The sequence below is a fragment of the Rhinatrema bivittatum genome, chromosome 2 (genome assembly GCF_901001135.1).
Source record: "Rhinatrema bivittatum chromosome 2, aRhiBiv1.1, whole genome shotgun sequence".
NCBI lineage: Eukaryota > Metazoa > Chordata > Amphibia > Gymnophiona > Rhinatrematidae > Rhinatrema > Rhinatrema bivittatum.
The window spans coordinates 768214448-768234000 of record NC_042616.1 but is presented as its reverse complement, the minus strand read 5'-3'; positions in this window follow the sequence as shown (position 1 = coordinate 768234000).

Genomic DNA, 19553 nt, shown 5'->3' with positions numbered 1-19553 from the left:
ATGACCTCTTGTTCTGTAGTGTTCTTTCCACTGAAAAAATGTTTGCCTCTGTGAATTACTTTTACCTTTGAGATCTTTGAATATCTCTATCATAGTTTTCCTTTCCATTCTCTCCTTTTGGGTGGAAAGGAAGGATATTACATCTAATTTCATAGAGCTTATGGTTCAGACTCCAAGACATGCAGGACCTCTAAATCTCATTTTTTTTTAATTTAGGAAAGGCTTATTTTTATTTACAAAAGTCAATTCATAATTTTCTTTGGAAACGCTTGACTGCACTTTTTTTCAGTTAAATCATAATTAACACAAGGTTGTTGTAACCCCTGCGAGGAACCATGCTCACCAGCTCACAGCTCATTTTTCATGGTGGAACTCCAGCAATGGCCTTTGACACCTGCTATAGGTGCATGTGCTCACGCAAGTGGGGCAGATTTTAAAAGTTACGCGCGCGGCCTACATTTGTGCACACTACCCGGCGCACACAAAAGTGTGCATCAGTCACACTTTGTGCCTGCGCTGCTCTTCCTCATCATCATCGTTTCATCTGAAGTGGAGGCTAAGACAGAACTAACTAATCCTCCTAAACCTTCTTCAGCTTCTTCCATTTCTGATGATGAGAATCCCACACAAGATGATTCTTCATTGGAATCAGAAGCAAACAGTGCCTTCACTACATTTTCAATGCTAAGTCGAGTCTACTGTCACACTGCTGCTTTTTGGTCTCGCCCTTTTGTCTTGCATGACTCAGCCTCCCCTTCCCTCACCTCCAAAACTACAGGGTCAAAAACAGGTGGTGGCGGTGCATCATCTTTAAATTTCAATTTTTTCCAGATGGAACTGCCTGCCCCTCCAGAGATTTTAGAATGGAACAGCTCCCTTTTTAACTTTAAATGGGGACTGGCACTGCCTTTTGAAGTGCCTCCTCTGCCAGTCCCAATCACTCAACCACGTCTACCTTTCCATGACATCATGGATTTAATGTCCCTGCCTACTAGGGATTTCAATTAAAATAATTATTTCTTTATTAGTGAATGAACATCTCTGTACAAATATATGTGAGTCTGGAAAACTGCCCACAGACGCATGGTGCAGTGCCTTGATGTACACTATAACTGAGACTGCTGTATGTGCACAACCAAACATTTAACTACAAATGAGGACTCCTGGGGATTTGGCTTAAAAGAGCACCTCTGTCCCAATATATGTGAGTCTGGAAAACTGCCCACAGATGCACAGTGCAGTGCCTTGATATACACTGCAACTGAGCCCGCTGTATGTGCACACACCAAACTTTTAACTACAAAAGAGGCCTACTGGGGATTTGGTTTAAAAGAGCACTGCTGTCCCAGTATATGTGAATCTGGAAAACTGCTCACAGATGCATGGTGCAGTGCCTTGATCTACACTGCAACTGAGACTGGAAACCTGAGCAAGCACAATTCCTAGTGATGCTGCTTCTTGCTTGAAAATACCAACTCACACTATCTCCCACCCATACCCTGCCTGTGCCTGCACCAACCTACCCCAGGGGGGTAAGATAAGCAGCAAAATTCCACTGCTGGCAGCTTGTCTAAGTGGGAGAGACAGAGACCGTCTGAGATCAATAAAAAAAGTGCGGTCAAAAAAAGCCTGCCCTGCAGCAAAGCCTGCCCTGCAGCAAAAATGAACAAATATCTTTTTCAATGGAAAATTCTATCAAAGTAGCTAGCAATTGAATTCAGATTTGAGATACTCAGACTAGCTCTGCATAAAGCCACCTCCCCAGACAACTCCCACAAAGAAAGAGCATGGCACACCGCGTGCTTAAGGTATAAATAGTACAGCATCATCAGGAACAGCGTCACAGAGCACTGAGCGGCGATTAGCTGCATTAGAAAAATGCTTAGCTTTGATAGGTTGCATTCTCGTCTCCTTGCCAGCCTGTCTCACCCACTCTATGACAGGGCTGTGAGGTTACTTATGACTCACAGGAAAGGGCTAGATTTTGCTATGGATACTCCCACATGACCTTCTCCTATTTCAAATGGCTGCTAAGAAATCACTGCGAACCAAAAGAATGAAACTAATATGATATGTTTTATTCGTGGGGATTGCCATGCGTTTCATGAACCTAGGAATCAAACGAACAAGGACTTATGCATTGCGGATTGCACATTCGTTCAAAACAAATGCACATCCCTAGCAATAAGCATGCTGGAAGCCTTTATGGTTTCCAACAACCTTTTACTAATTGAATGGTGAAATCTAATAATTAAAGTTCTTTACAACTTTGAGTAATCCCAGTTCATGCTACAACCCAGGTCTTTCTTGTGACCTCTCTATTCCAATGTCATATTCCCAATGGTTCAACAAAGTACAATTTAATAATGTCGATTTTGATCCCTTCCAATTATTTGAGGCAGTGGCTAGGCTCCCTCCCAAGTGTAGGGAATATTTCATTAGTCAAATTTAATTATGTTCCATAACAAATCCCAGTTCTCCTACCTCTTCTCTATTTATTCTCTTTTCTCCTTCATCCCACTGGCATTACCTCAGGGGCACCTCTTGTACTCCTCTTCTCCTTAAATCTCAATGAGATGACAGTGGACCATTGGAGTTTACTCCCTTTCCCTCCAGTTGAATAATGATTCATCCCTCTCAGGATTCAGATGATCCTTTGGCGCTTCTTCTGTGAAAGATAATCCTCCTCAAGATATTGGAAATAATTGAGTCCCTGGGCCCTAGGGAACTAAAAAAAAACAAACCAGAAGGGTGGAAAAAGAAATGTTTCCAAACTTGTGGAAATTAAATAAGCGAAGGCAACTCTGTCTCCATTCTAAACCCTTGGACCCAACCACAGAGACCCCATAGTCCTTCCCCACAAAACAAGCAAACAAAAACAGCAACAGAGAACACCAAACAAATATACTGCTCCTGGTTGAGACAACTTAGGATACCATGCCTTCAAACGATGGCAAAGGTTTTCTGTTATCCTAAGAGCTCATCATCATGGGTTCCCAAAGGGGCACTTATCCCTTTCACATTTACTAACTTGGTTTCCTGCCCTATTTTAGGTGAAACCATTACTAAATGGTAGAGAAACTTTAGGATCTTTGCACTTTGATTATTGCATGTTATATTATTGCAACAATATTGTATATCAGGTTTATGTCATTCTCCTTTTTTGTTTTAGAATGGTGATGTCCCCCTCCAAAAAAAGAAAAAAAAATCAGTAAATTCCCCCCTAATCTTTCTTTAAATGCTTTAATGTTTGTATTGGTCGGTAAGGTTAACTCTTAGCTAAGGACTGGCTTGCATGAAGAAAGTGTTTCGATTCTGCCCGCGGCTAGTGCCATGGCAGTCTCTCACCTTCTCCCAGCCAGCTTTCCTGCTCCCCGATGCCGTTGTCTCGCAGCAGGAGCCACTATTGTGCCTTCGCAGCCCGGAGGTTGTCCGTATCCTTCTCCTGCATGACGGGCCCTGCCGCCATGCTTCTATGTGGCCTGGAGTCTGCCGACGTTGTTTGCATGCGGCAGGAGCCACCGCCATGGTCCGCAGTGGGCTCGCCGCAGTCACCTGTCCATCATGCGGCATGGAGCCACTCCTCAGCCTCCTTCCAAGTGGCCTGGGGAGCTGCTGACATTGTCTTGCCTGTGCGACCAGGAGACCGCCGATGCTTTCCCTTCCCACGGCAGGGAAGGCTGCCATCGTTGCTCCTCTTCTGCGGCCTGGAGGCTGCCTTCAAGTCCTCCTTCTAGTGGCAGGAAGCCGCCTCTGATGCTGGGCCTGGTCCTGCTTCTCCTCCTTCTCTGCGGCGTGGATGCTGCTATCCAGGGTCCTGCCTCCTTCCTCCTTAGGCGCGAGACCATGCCTCCTTGCTGGATTTAAAGAGCCAGCCCTCCTGGCTCCTCCTGATGACCTCATCGTGGGAGTTCCTCTTCAGCCCTATAAAAGGGCTCTGTCTTCATTTCATCATTGCCTTTGCAAGGAGTCAGTCATCCTTGGGACTTCTTGTCTTCTCAACTCCTCCTAGGCACCTGTTCTTCATAGGATCCCATGTCTTCGACTTGTCAGTTCCAGATGTCTTGATGTTCTTCATCTTGGTCTCTCGTCTGCTCCTGTGTCTTTGTCATGATGTCCTTATCTTCATATCCAGATGCTCTTCTCATTGGCAGCGAAAGCCTCTGGAAGACCGTTGCTTTGAATCCTTCAAGCTTCAGGTTCCTAGCTCTGAGTTCTTTTGCCCCAAGTTGTCACTCCGAGCTTCTGTTCTCTGAGCAATCTGCTCCGAGTTCGTTTCTCCAAGCTTTGTATCCTGAGGTTCTGTTCTAATCTTCATCTTGACTTGGTCTCCGGAGTTCCTCGTGTCTGTTTCTGTCCATGTCTAAGACTTCGCTTGAAACTGCTCCGTCCTGCGTGGCCATGCTTTGCCATGACTGGCTGTGGAGGGCGCGCCTCAGTGCAGGCCTCATCTGAATCTTTGTCATGTATGGATTTTAAGTCCATTGCTTCACCTGGAGTCTGCTTTGCCATCTGCGTGGTCCGTGACCAGCCTCGAGTGGCTATGTAGGGCATGCGGTGAGGCAGTACTCACTGACATCTTGAACTCTAAGTATCCTGAGTCGATGTCTGAGTTGGAAGTCTGCTTCATCATCTACATGGTCCGTGACCTGCCTTGACTGACTGTGTTAAGCGCGTGGCATCGCAGTACTTCTTCAGTATTCTCCTTAATTCTGAACCTCTTCATACCCTGAATCGTCAAGCAACCTATGTCTACGTCTGAGTCCATCGTCTTCGAGTCTTCGTCTGATTGTGTCTTCAGTCTTCAATTCTTGTTCCAGTGTCATCCTGCCCTCAGCCTCTGTCCGTCCTGTCGCATCTGCTGTTCCGTACGGCAGGTCCGAAAGGGCTATCAAGTGGTCGGAGGGCTACTTCAGAGACCAACATTGCGTTGCTGGGTCTCTCTGATGCATTCAGGGCTCCCTATCTTTAGCCTGCCAGCCCGTGCTAGGGCACGTCTCGCCTGCCACAGCGCTTCCCCGGAGCTCCTCTCCGGTCACGTCATGGACCAAGGGTGCACTTCCTCTCCAAGAATGGGACTGCTTCTTAGTGCTCCCATAACAGAAAGCAATTTATTTACAGTTCTTTGTTCCTTCTGAAGTTTCTGAATGTTAATATATATATATATATATATATATTTTTTTTTTTTTGCTCTTCATTGTTAGCAATAAACTCCAACACAAAAGATTAAACAATGCACTTCCCTGCAGCGCCTAGGTCTCATTTAACCACAAACAAAAGAAAACAGATATAATTGGCAAACCTTGATGTTGCGGCTGCTGCTAGAGAACTACAAGTAAACATTAGATCACCTGTATCTGTAAGCTGTTCTGCCTCACAATTCGGTGCTGTTTTTACAACTGTCTGCAACCTCATCCCAGTGCACGCGAGCCCTCTTTCTTGCTAAAAGTCTCTTCATTCCAGGAATACTGTTTCAATTATCAGCCCTTTCCTGCACTGTGACACAGTAAGTTCCTTTCCATCATGAGTCCACTGCCAAGTATCTCAAGTAATACAGATTTGCTTGAGTTAAGCAATTTGGAGAGGTCTCCCCCTCTTCCCAGCACAAATTCAGTCATGAGAACAAGAAGCAACCAGTTATAATATGGGTAGCCAGGACTTACACTCCTTCCGCCTCGCCCTTTTACAATAACAACACTCCCATCCCCCCCCCCCCCCCCTCATTCCCTCAGAAAATACACAAACACAGTATTGGAATCCAACAGGCTGCAGCTTTATTGCACAAAATAGGTGCCTGAGCCCTCAGTACCCGATTTAGGAACTCAACCGACCATCTGCCACCTCTCAGCAAGATGATCACTACTAGCCAACCGGCCATCAAGTTCCTCCGTTCATTGAACTCATTATCCCAGCTCCCGCCATCTCCCAGCAAGGATTCCTGTATCTGACAACTGCACCCAGTTGTCTTCATAAATTACAACTTGACAAAGTTAACTCGTAGAAATAATAACATTTCACCCTAAAGGCTCGGGCAACCCGCCTCAAGCACAGATCACCAGATCTATGACCCTCAAAGATGCGGCCAAGATTCCTACGGAAAAATTCTCTCCAAGGCCTCCTGAAATGAATTCAGGAATAAATCAAGACCAATGAATGACAGGTGCACACCATCCTCCCTGAACAAACCCCCCACCGAGTCCCATGCCCACTCATGACGGATGTGCCGGCCCCCCAACATGCTTAACCAAGAGCCAATCTGCTGATTGACTTTTGCACGGCTCCTGCGCCAGACTAAGTTATCCATTTCAGCAGGCCTTGCTATGATATCAGACCAACAAATTATTGCAGCAGGGAACAGAATGGAAACAAACATTAAATCCTTATGCACCATGCTGATAAATTTTCACCCTGACATCTTTCCACAATCTTTACCCCCCAAATCAATGATCAAAACATTCGGATGCCCATGCCATCGTAAAACCTTCTGCAAACTCAGGATCAACTCATCCCACTTCATTCCCCTGTGTCCCAACCATTCAATACAAACACCCCGCCCAGAAAAGTCCAAATGAGGCCCATATGGGCGTCCGCATGCATGTCTGTGAGCCCAAACAATATATGAATGTCCCACAATCCAAACGCAGCATTGCAAATATTCAGCACCTAGAAACAAAACATAGGTAGAGCACTGAAATTACAAAGGCCCTGGACGAACATAGCCTTCGAACGCTTCTGACTTCCAGTGCCCGATCCTTTGGATCATCCCATCCGACAAACTCGCCGAAGCCACAGAAGTTGCAGCCCCAATCCTAAATGAGTGTGTAATGATTATTGGTGTTTGGGTGAATCCTTGGACACTGTGGCAGCTGACCACGCCCATGGGAGGCAGTCCCGTGAGGGACCACGGTGTCAGGCTAGACTCTCGACACACAAACACAGATTGAATCTTTATTTAAATAGTTTTGGAAACCACCAGAGATGGCAGTAGTGAGTAGTAGATGTTGAGCCCGGCTGGGCGAGTATCCCACAGTACGCTGGAACACCAGATCCTCTGCTTGGCTGAGCTGTAGTGGAAAGAGACTGAGAGTTATGAGTACACAGTGAGAAATATACAGAGTCCCAGGTAGAATTGGCAAAGCTCTGAGACAGGGAGACTCCTGTCCTGTGTGGTATAGTACTCACACAGTGTTTCCACTAGATGAGAGGTCTGGCAATGGAACAGAGGGCAGGCCCTCGAGGAGCGAGTACCTGGTTCTAGAGAAGCAGCACTGAGGAATAGATGGTAGTTGTACTCACAGATGGATTCTGTTAGTGAAGACTTCCTAGTAGAGAAGATAAGAACATAAGAACATAAGAAAATGCCATACTGGGTCAGACCAAGGGTCCATCAAGCCCAGCATCCTGTTTCCAACAGTGGCCAATCCAGGCCATAAGAACCTGGCAAGTACCCAAAAACTGAGTCTATTCCATGTTACCATTGCTAATGGCAGTGGCTATTCTCTAAGTGAACTTAATAGCAGGTAAAGGACTTCTCCTCCAAGAACTTATCCAATCCTTTTTTAAACACAGCTATACTAACTGCACTAACCACATCCTCTGGCAACAAATTCCAGAGTTTAATTGTGCGTTGAGTAAAAAAGAACTTTCTCCGATTAGTTTTAAATGTGCCCCATGCTAACTTCATGGCGTGCCCCCTAGTCTTACTATCCGAAAGAGTAAATAACCGATTCACATCTACCCGTTCTAGACCTCTCATGATTTTAAACATCTCTATCATATCCCCTCTCAGTCCTCTCTTCTCCAAGCTGAAAAGTCCTAACCTCTTTAGTCTTTCCTCATAGGGGAGCTGTTCCATTCCCCTTATCATTTTCGTAGCCCTTCTCTGTACCTTCTCCATCGTAATTATATCTTTTTTTAGATGTGGCGACCAGAATTGTACACAGTATTCAAGGTGCGGTCTCACCATGGAGTGATACAGAGGCATTATTACATTTTCCGTTTTATTCACCATTCCCTTTCTAATAATTCCCAACATTCTGTTTGCTTTTTTGACTGCCGCAGCACACTGAACTGACGATTTCAATGTGTTATCCACTATGACACCTAGATCTCTTTCTTGGGTTGTAGCACCTAATATGGAACCCAACATTGTGTAATTATAGCATGGGTTATTTTTCCCTATATGTATCACCTTGCACTTATCCACATTAAATTTCATCTGCCATTTGGATGCCCAATTTTCCAGTCTCAGAAGGTCTTCCTGCAATTTATCACAATCTGCTTGTGATTTAACTACTCTGAACAATTTTGTGTCATCTGCAAATTTGATTATCTCACTTGTCGTATTTCTTTCCAGATCATTTATAAATATATTGAAAAGTAAGGGTCCCAATACAGATCCCTGAGGCACTCCACTGTCCACTCCCTTCCACTGAGAAAATTGTCCATTTAATCCTACTCTTTGTTTCTTGTCTTTTAGCTAGTTTGCAATCCATGAAAGGACATCGCCACCTATCCCATGACTTTTTACTTTTCCTAGAAGCCTCTCATGAAGAACCTTGTCAAACGCCTTCTGAAAATCCAAGTATACTATATCTACCGGTTCACCTTTATCCACATGCTTATTAACTCCTTCAAAAAAGTGAAGAAGATTTGTGAGGCAAGACTTGCCCTGGGTAAAGCCATGCTGACTTTGTTCCATTAACCCATGTCTTTCTATATGTGCTGTGATTTTGATGTTTAGAACACTTTCCACTATTTTTCCTGGCACTGAAGTCAGGCTAACCGGTCTGTAGTTTCCCGGATTGCCTCTGGAGCCCTTTTTAAATATTGGGGTTACATTTGCTATCCTCCAGTCTTCAGGTACAATGGATGATTTTAATGATAGGTTACAAATTTTTACTAATAGGTCTGAAATTTCATTTTTTAGTTCCTTCAGAACTCTGGGGTGTATACCATCCGGTCCAGGTGATTTACTACTCTTCAGTTTGTCAATCAGGCCTACAAATCTTCTAGGTTCACAGTGATTTGATTCAGTCAGCGACTCAGGGAACATGGGCCCTCAAGGAGTGAGTACCGGTTCCTGATAGCACCTCAAAGAAATAGAAGAGGCCCCCGAGGAGCGGTTACCCTCTTAGCAGTAAGAGTTCCAGAGAACGCTGGAGTGGTAGAGTAGCTTCGGTACGGACAGCGAATCCCATCCGCAGTATCCGAGTCGTTGCTAACTCGATTAGCTAGCAAAAGAGGTAGGCTTAAATATCCGGTCAGCGTGAGGTCATCTCAGGGAGACGCCCCTGAGGTTCGTGCCAATAAGGAAATAAAGATGAGGGCGGCGAGCGCGCGCGCACCCTATTGGATCTTGGAGGAGCATGGTGGGAAGCAGCACCAAAGCCAGTCCAGGGACACGGGAGAGGTTGGCAGCCAGTAGTCTGAGGTGAGCGAGAGGAGCAACAAGAAGAGTAAGGTAGATGGAGCAAAGCCATCGCAGACCGACGGTTGCAACAGAATGTGTTCCAAATTTCTCCACGTCTAAACCTAAGGACAGCAGACAAGATCGCAACACCATCTGAAATTGATATTTGGTCAGCGGACGAACATCAGCGTGGACCAGAAACTGGGCCTTCCCAGGGGCATGCAATTGAGCATATGCCAATGTATTAGCAACCGGGGAAGTGCATAAACTGGGAACTGCCCTTAATGTAATTGAGAGCCCTTTGCCCGCTTGATTGGTTTTTGACCTTGGAATAAACAACAGCAAGGAGGCGGGGGATAAGGTCACATGCCGCTCTAGCAACCCAGTGGATTCCACCCCTTTGGACGTCCTGGCTACCAATTCGCTAACCCTGAAAGTTCCAAAAAACACCAATATGAAAGCCACCCTAAACAGGCGACATTCATAAGGAGATGTACAAATGCTAGGCAAAACATCCCATAATCTCAATAAGATGTTGTGCGTAATGGGCAATCGCCCATCCCCCGCACAAGTGGAATTTCTAGACCACCCCACCAACAGCTGACGAATGACAAAGCGGACAATTGGAAAACCCCATCCATGTATCTTTATGAAAAAGGAAAAAACATATAACTGCTTGTTTATGGAAGCTTTAGAACAACCCTCCGCTCTGGCCTTTTCTATGAATTGAATTGCAAGAAATCCAAAACAGGCCCTCAAGTCCACCCTCTAGAAGAAAGGAAATATACCACCTTCTGAGCGCCATTCACATAACCGTTCCAAGTGGTCGGGCTAGTGATGCTCACAACAGCTTCCAGGCTTCTGGGAACCAAATTTCCAAAGGAAAGGAAGTACCGAAGCTCCATCTGGATCCGCTTCTGGAGCAAGCTTCCGAAACAGCTCCCACTTGGAACGAGAAAGAGAATCAGCCACACGATTAGCGAAACCTGGAACATGATGAGCCCAAATGGTCACATTCAAATACATGCAATGCAGAACAAGCTCACGCAGCAACTTAGAGATCATCAAGCACTTCGCCGATCTCTTATTAATTACCTCAACCACGCCCAGATTATCACACCAAAAGAGGACTTTCTTATCTCTCAGCCGCGTACACCACAAACACACCGAGACCACTATGGGGAAAAGTTCCAAAAACGTAATGTTTCTAGTAGCACCCGAAGCCCGCCAATCATCAGGCCAAGGCTCAGTACACCAGGCACCCTAAAAGTAGGCGCCAAAACCCAGAGACCCTGCAGCATCCGTATACATCTCCAAGTCGCTTTTGGATACCGAGTCAGACTGCCAGAAGGAACTACCATTGAACTCCGACAGAAATTGATCCCAAATAGACAAATCTTCTCGCATTTTAGAAGTAATGCAGATGTGATGATGGCTCCTGGAGATGCCCACCATCGCAAAGGATAACCTACTCAAGAAGAATGTACCCATCGGAATTACTCTGCAAGCAAAGTTTAAACTACCTACTAAAGATTGCAATGGCTGCACAGTTAGTTTTGCTTTACTCGAAGCTTCTTTTACTAAATATCACAAGGCTTCCACCTTAACTGCAGGCAAATGCGAAATCATAGCAATAGAGTCCAATTCAATGCCTAAAAATGTCAATCGAGTACATGGGCCCTCCGTTTTTTCATGCGCCAGTGGAATACCGAAACCTTCAGCAAAGTCCTGAAACCTTTGAAGCAGCTGCAACCACAAGCAAGAAATCATCTAAATAGTGAACATTCCTTGACTCAGAATCTTGCTCCACTACCCAACGAACAGAATTTTCAAAGTACGCGCAAGCTATGAAGCAACCCATAGGCAAATATTTATCAAAGTAATAAGAACCATTGAAACGAAAACCGAATAAATGGAAATTGCCTGGATGCAATGGCAACAGCCTGAAAGCTGACTCAATGTCCACCTTAGCCAACAGGGCACCCTGTCCTACTTGCTTGATCAGTTGCACAGCCGAATCAAAAGAAGCGTAACGAACCACACATAACTCTTGAGGAATGAAATCATTTACCGAATGACTTAAGGGAAAGGAGAGATTATGAATTAAATCTATATTTCCCCGGTTCCTTTTTAGGAACAATGGACAATGGTGAAAACACCAAATTCTTTAATGGTGAGTCACAGAAAGGACCCGCTATTCTGCCTGGATGATGACTCCGAAAAAGAGAATTCAGCATTGTGCACCTGTAGTTGGGATTATTTTTCCCTTTGTGCAACACTGCATTTTCCAGATTAAATTTCATCTGCCTTTCAGATGCCCAGACTCCTGGTCTGCTGTTTTGACAACTTTGAATAATCTTGTATATTCTGCACATTTGATCACCTCACTAATAGTTCCCTTTTCCAGATCATTTCTGAGTATGCTGAATGCCCAGGTCCCAGTACCGATCCCTGTGGTTCTCCACTAATGATCTTCCTCCTTTTGGAAAACTGACCATTTAGTCCTCCCTCTGTTTCTTGTCTTTCAAGCAGTTACCAATCCACAATAAGACACTGCCTCCTACCCCATGAGTTTTTAATTTCCTGAGGAGTCTCTCATGAGGAACTTTCTGAAAATCCAAATACATTATATCAACCAGCTTTATTTGCACTGTCAACAAAATCTAAAAGATTGGGAAAGCAAAACTTCTCCTTGCTAAAACCATGCTGACTTCTCCCCATTAAGCCTTTTCTATCTATATAGCCAGTGAATTTCTTTTTAAGAATATTTTTTATTATTTTGCCCAGCACCTACATCAGGTTCACCACTCTAGAGTTTCTCTGATCACCTTTGGAGCCCTTTTGATGTACAGAGATCAAACATGGCCAATGGGAAATACTTTCTTTATTCAAACCAGAACTGATAGATAACATAGCAAAAAAACCCCAAAAACCCAAAAAACCTCAGAAATGAAATTTCAGAGCAAAGGGTCACAAAATTCCCCAAAATGTAGCACATGCTAAGAGAAAACAAACGAGCACTCAAGCAAAGGTAAAGATGTGTCCAAGTAATGTGCGATTTATATAAGCGAGCCCATCACATGATACAAAATTATTCAGAGTAGTTAAATCACAAGCAGATTGTGATAAATTGCCGGAGGACCTTGTGAGACTGGAAAATTGGGCATCCAAATGGCAGATGAAATTAAATATGGACAAGTGCAAGGTGATGCTAATAGGGAAAAATAACCCTTGCTGTAGTTACATGATGTTAGGTTCTATATTTAGAGCTACCACCCAGGAAAGAGATCTATGCACCTTTGCCTGCAGTTAAGGTGGAAGCCTTGTGGGATTTAGTAAAAGAAGCTTTGAGTAAAGCAAAGCTAACTGTGCAGCAATTGCAATCTTTAGTAGGTAGTTTAAACTTTGCTTGCAGAGTAATTCCGATGGGTACAGTCTTCTTGAGTAGGTTATCCTTTGTGATGTGGGCGTCTCCAGGAGCCATCATCACATCTGCATTACTTCTAAAATGCGGGAGGATTTGTCTATTTGGGATCAATTTCTGTCAGAGTTCAATGGTAGTTCCTTCTGGCAGTCTGACTCGGTATCCAACAGCAACTTGGTTGTATACGGATGCTGCAGGGTCTCTGGGTTTTGGCGCCTACTTTCAGGGTGCCTGGTGTACTGAGCCTTGGCCTGATGATTGGCGGGCTTTGGGTGCTACTAGAAACATTACGTTTTTGGAACTTTTCCCCATAGTGGTCTCGGTGTGTTTGTGGTGTTCGCAGCTGAGAGATAAGAAAGTCCTTTTTTGGTGTGATAATCTGGGCGTGGTTGAGGTAATTAATAAGAGATCGGCGAAGTGCTTAATGATCTCCAAGTTGCTGCGCGAGCTTGTTCTGCATTGCATGTATTTGAATGTGACCATTTGGGCTCATCATGTGCCAGGTTTCACTAATTGTGTGGCTGATTCTCTTTCTCATTCCAAGTGGGAGCTATTTCGGAAGCTTGCTCCAGAAGCGGATCCATCTGGAGCTTCGGTACTTCTTTTCCTTTGAAAATTTGGTTCCCAGAAGCCTGGAAGCTGTTGTGAGCATCACTAGCCCCGACCACTTGGAACGGTTATGTGAATGGCGCTCAGAAGGTGGTATATTTCCTTTCTTCTAGAGGGTGGACTTGAGGGCTGTTTTGGATTTCTTGCAATTCAATTCATAGAAAAGGCCAGAGCAGAGGGTTGTTCTAAAGCTGCCATAAACAAGCAGTTATATGTTTTTTCCTTTTTCATAAAGATTCATGGATGGGGTTTTCCAATTGTCCACTTTGTCATTCGTCAGCTGTTGGTGGGGTGGTCTAGAAATTCCACTTGTGCAGGGGATGGGCGATTGCCCATTATACACAACATCTTATTGAGATTATGGGATGTTTTGCCTAGCATTTGTACATCTCCTTATGAATGTCACCTGTTTAGGGTGGCTTTCATATTGGCGTTTTTTGGAACTTTCAGGGTTAGTGAATTGGTAGCCAGGACTTCCAAAAGGGTGGAATCCACTGGGTTGCTAGAGCGGCATTTGACCTTATCCCCTGCCTCCTTGCTCTTGTTTATTCCAAACCAATCAAGCGGGCAAAGGGCTCTCAATTACATTAAGGGCAGTTCCTGGTTTATGCCCTTGCCCGGTTGCTAACACATTGGCATATGCTCAATTGCCTGCCCCTGGGAAGGCCCAGTTTCTGGTCCATGCTGATGTTCGTCCGCTGACCAAATATGAATTTCAGATGGTGTTGCGGTACAACGGATAATTTTAATGACAGATTACTAATTATTGTAATAGGTCAGAAATTTCATTTTTAAGTTCTTTCAGAACCCTGGAGTGTACACCATCTGGTCTAGTTCATTTACTACTCTTCAGTTTGTCAATCTGACCTACTACACCTTCCAGGTTCACTGTGATTTGGGACAGTTCATTTGCATCATCACCCTTAAAAACTGTCTCTGGAACATCCTCTTCAAAGCAAATATTTCATTTAGTCTTTCCACAGTGCCCCTTTAACCCCTCAATCGTCTAGCAGTCCAACCAACTCCCTTGCAGATTTCCTGCTTCGGATATATTTTTTAAAGTTTTTATTATTAATTTTTGCCTCTATGGCCAACTTCTTTTCAATAAGGAATAGTGTGCTTCTTACCAGCATTAGTAGCTTGGGATCCATTTAATGTTTGTATACTAGCCAGTTACATGTGACTTGGATTGGCCATTGTTGGAAACAGAATACTGGGCTTGATAGACTATTGGTCTGACCCAGTATAGCATATCGTATATTCTTATGTTTAACCTTCCTTCCACTCTTTCTAATACATGGAATACATCTGATCTGGGCTTCCAATATGGCATTTTTAAACAACCTCCATGCCTTTTGTAAACTCTTAACTTTTGCAGTTGCTCCTTTCATTTTTTTCTAACCATTTTCCTCATTTTATCATAGTTATTTTTTGAAAGTTAAATGCTGTCACAGTAGATTTCTTTAGTGTGCTCCCTCCAATTATTAAGTCAAATTAGATCATGTTGTGATTGCTCTTGCCAAATGGCTCCAACACTGTTACCTCTTTCATCAAATCCTATGTTCCACTAAGGTCTTGGGCTAAAATAGTTTCCCCTTTTATTGATTCTTGTTCAATCAGTCATTTATTTCACCTAGGAACTTTACCTCTCTAGGAACCTTACCACCCAATCAATACTGGATTAATTGAAATCACTGATTATTATTGTGTGGCTGATTTTGTTAGCTTTCCTAATTTATTTTAGCATTTCAATGTCTATTTGTTCATTCTGACCAGGTGGACATATACCCCACTGCTATTTTATTCCCTTTTCACCTGGAATTTCTATCCACAAAGTTTCAACATTGCATTTTATTTCTTTCCTGTTTGTTTAATGCCCTCTCTAATATATAGTGCCACCCTTCCACCAGTTTGATCCATCCTATCATTTTGATATAGTTTGTATCACATTCCTTTTTGAGCCAGAAGCCCAGAGGAGGAGGAAGAAGCAATGAGGCCAATAAATGAATAAGCCCTTAATTACTAAATGTTGCGAGCAAGCTCTCACCTCTCTTCAGGTCAGCCGGCCCGACCTCTGATGTCATTCTACCAGCACGGCAGGAGCCGTGCCGGGGTTTCCTGCAGCGGTGGAGGCTGCCATTGTGCCGGTGCAGCAGGAGCTGCGCTGGGGCTCTCTCCTGCGGCCAGAGCCGCGTGGAGCATCCCCTGTGTTCAGGGGATTGCTGACTTCCCTCCCTGCGCTACCCAGCGGCAGGGAGCCATCCGGGTGTAGCTCAAGCAGCCAGGAGGCTGCCAACAACGCCCTCATGCGACACAGAGGTCGCTAACCTTACTGTAGGCCCTCCGTGGAAGAGGGCCATCATCTCCAGCCTTGCCTGCATCCTGAAGCCGCCTCTGGTTTTTCTTCAGTGGCAGGAAGCCGCCTGGGAATTGGGGCCTGCCCTGAGGCCTGTCTTCAGCTCCTGCTTCAGCTCGATGTCTTCCTGTGCAGCAGGGCCGCTGTCCAGGGTCCTGCACTACTTCCTCCTTCCTTTTAGGGGGCGAGGCCGCATCTTCCTTCCCTTCTTAAAGGGACAGTGAAGGAGTGGTGCACCACTGATGTCATCGATGGATCCGCCTCATCCTGCAGTATAAAAAGTTTCAGTCTTCATTCCTTCCTTGCCTTCACAAGGAGTAAGTCCTCCTTAGGACTCCATGTCTGCTTCTCCTCCTAGGCACTCTGTTCCGTGTGGGATCCCATGGCTTTGTCTATGTTCCATGTTCCGGTTTCTGCATTTCCTTGATGTTCCTGATGTCCAGATGTCTGCCTGTTCCTGTTGTTCCGATGCCCGCCTGTTCCTGATGTGTTCAGCTTCGCTGACCCGTCCATCGTGGTCCGCGACAGCTGGGCTCAGTAGGGCGCGTAGTGGCCCAGTGGTCCACGACCAGTCTGGCTGTAGGGTGCTGGTGGGGCATTCCATCTGACGGTGCCATGGAGTCATCTCACCTCTTGTCTGACCTGCCTTGTTCCTGAGTCTGTCTTGATGTCCGTAAGCCTGATGTCTGCCTTGCCTTGATGTCCTTGCCTGATGCCTTCCTTCCCTGGATGGGTCCTGTCCTTCAGTGTTGTCCGCGACCAGTCTGGCTGGACTGTGTAGGGCACCTGAGGGATCTGGTTGCCTGCCTGCTCCTGTCCTTAGATTTCCATGGCTCTGATGCCTTCTCGTGTGGTCTGTGACTCAGCCCGCCTGGACTGAGTAGGGCGCCAGTATGGACATTGTTTGCCTGGAGGTTCCTGACTTTTAACCAATGATTTTATTCTTGCCATGCCTGTCTTGCCATGCCTTGCCCTGCCTGTCCGTACCTTGCCATGCCTTGAGTCTTCGTCTGCCCTGCAATATCCAATGTCTTCGTCTACCCTGCCATGTCCGATGTCTTCGTCTGCCTTGCCACGTCCAATGTCTTTGTCCAGCTTGCCATGCCTTGAGTCTTCGGCTGCCCTGCAATGTCTTGAGTCTTTGTCTGCCTTGCAATGTCCGATATCTTCGTCTGCCCTGCCACATCTGATGTCTTCGTCTGCCTTGCCACGTCCGATGTCTTCGTCTGTGCCTGTCTTCAACCACCTTGTCCTCTATCCGACCTGCTGCTTCCCGTCACTTCCCAGTGGCAGTCGGAAAGGGCTTGGAACGGTCAGAGGACCATTCAGAGACCACCATTGCATTGGTAGTCTCAAGGAAGCGTGCAGGTTTGGTCGAGAGTCAGGGACGTCTCACCACGAGGACACACATCTCTCCCTGCGCTGGAGAGTGCCCCCTGGTGCTCTCGCCCAGTGCAGTGCAACACTAAAGATGACTGTTTTTTAAATGATCTTTCTTTTGAGACATTGCTCCAGATGTGTGTACACATACATACATCTACCTTATAAATGGCCTGTGACCGACGGCCCGCAAATGCGCAGTAGAGCGCAGCTCTACTGCGCATGTGCGGGCAAGGACGTCGATCAGGAAAAAAAAAATGGCGGTGGGGCCGCAGGAGCGGGAGGAGAAGCAGCGGCGCCGCGCGCGCGCGGTGCCGCTGCTTCTCCTCCCCAGATCTGCCGGCAGATCTCGGGGGGGGGAGGGTGTCACTCCCGCGCCCCCCGAGATCTGCCGGCAGGAGCGGGAGGAGAAGCAGCGGCGCCGCGCGCGCGCGGTGCCGCTACTTCTCCTCCCCAGATCTGCCGGCAGATCTCGGGGGGGGGGGGGTGTCACTCCCGCGCCCCCCCCCCGAGATCTGCCGGCAGGAGCGGGAGGAGAAGTAGCGGCACCGCGCGCTGTGCCGCTACTTCTCCTCCCCAGATCTGCCGGCAGATCTCGCGGGGGTCACTGCCGCGCGGCGGGAGTGACACCCCCCCCGAGATCTGCCGGCAGGAGCGGGAGGAGTCAATGGAGCCGGGTGAGGGTTGCGGGAAGTCGCGCTTACGGCGCCGGGAGGAAATGGAGGTGGGTGAAGGGAGGGACTGAGTGGGAGGGAGGGAGAGGGGGACTGAGTGAGTGGGAGGGAGAGGGGGGACTGAGTGGGAGGGAGTGAGGGAGAGGAGGGAGTGAGGGAGAGGGGGGACTGAGTGAGGAGAGGGAGGGTGGAGAGGAGTGGGTGCGGGAGGGGGGTGGTGAAGAGTGAGGGGAGAGAGAATGAGGGGGAGGTGAGAGACAGAGGGATGTAGCCCGTTTTAACGGGCTTTACGGCTTGTACATATATATATAGCAACAATTATGGTAAATGTTTAGAACAGATGCAAGATCTATTGTAAAATGATAGGTATGAAACCCCATATTAATATATATATATACCGTAATTGTTGCTATAAAACAGATAATTGTCAAAATAAAAATGGTGGAAAGGTTCCCCATCCCCTCTATATTCTAGCTCTTTAACTACTATTTTCTAGAAATACATTTTTTTTAATTAATTTATTATTTTTTTATATACTGACATTTGAGCTGAGATATCACATTGGTTTACATTCAGGTACTGTGGGTATTTCCCTATCCCTAGAGGGCTTACAATCTAAGTTTGTACCTGAGGCAATGGAGGGTAAAGTGACTTGCCCAAGGTCAGAAGGCGTGATAGTGGGACTCAAACTCTGGTCTCCTGGTTTGTAGCCAACAGCTCTAATCACTAGGCTATTCCTCCTCCCATGTTGCATGCCAGAATATGTAGATTTCATTGGAGTGTAGATCTCTTCCAAGACATAATGCCCAACTTCAGACATGGCTATAAAACAGTCTCAGCAAATCAGTACTCAGGATTTCCTGTATACATTTCATTATGCCCATCAGTATTTATAATCTCTATTGTTAGAAAAGACATTAAGCAGAACCTTATGAAAAAAAATGGCACATACTGTGTCATCTCACTCATAGCATTACATCTCCCAGCAAAAAAAAAAAAGTGCCTGCACAGGATGTTACTTATAGATTGTTTTGGCTAGAATTCACATTAGAGCCTCTACAATTGTTTTCTTAATAAGCACAAAACTAATACTACCAGTCCTTAAAATCGTTTGCACCAAATTAGATTGTCCTTTCCTCTTGTCCGGTCTTCCTTTGTTGGTCTACAGAAACCCCTTCTGATGTGAAAGTCGCTGATTGAGAGGAAATGCAATTTGTGAAGAGATCTTCTTCCCTTCAGCACAGAAGCCCTCATAATGACTTCTCATTAGGAATCCTCAGACATGATTGCTGATGTTCCCCCAGAAACTCATTCATCTAAAGCAGTGGCAATGTTGGGGTGGGTGAGGCCACTCATGGTACAGGCCCATGAGTAGCGAACATAACAACTAGCTTTCTATACTTACAATTTGCTCAATTTGCTCAGCACATTGGTCATTCCGTAGTGCTCCAAAATATATATATGTACTGACATTCATTTACTGAATGAATCTGTTTCCTTAGGGTCTACTTTTGGTAGGTGACAAAAAAATAGACTGTGAGTGAGTATGTAAGTAACTCCCTCATACTACCTTAAAGGTCCAGGCACATCTGTCTCACCCAGTCTTCCTTAAACTCCAGACCCACAGGAAATCCTGGGTGAAGGGAGGAGCCCCTCACTAGAGTTTAAGAACTCAGGGCCTAGAAGGGTTAAACAGGT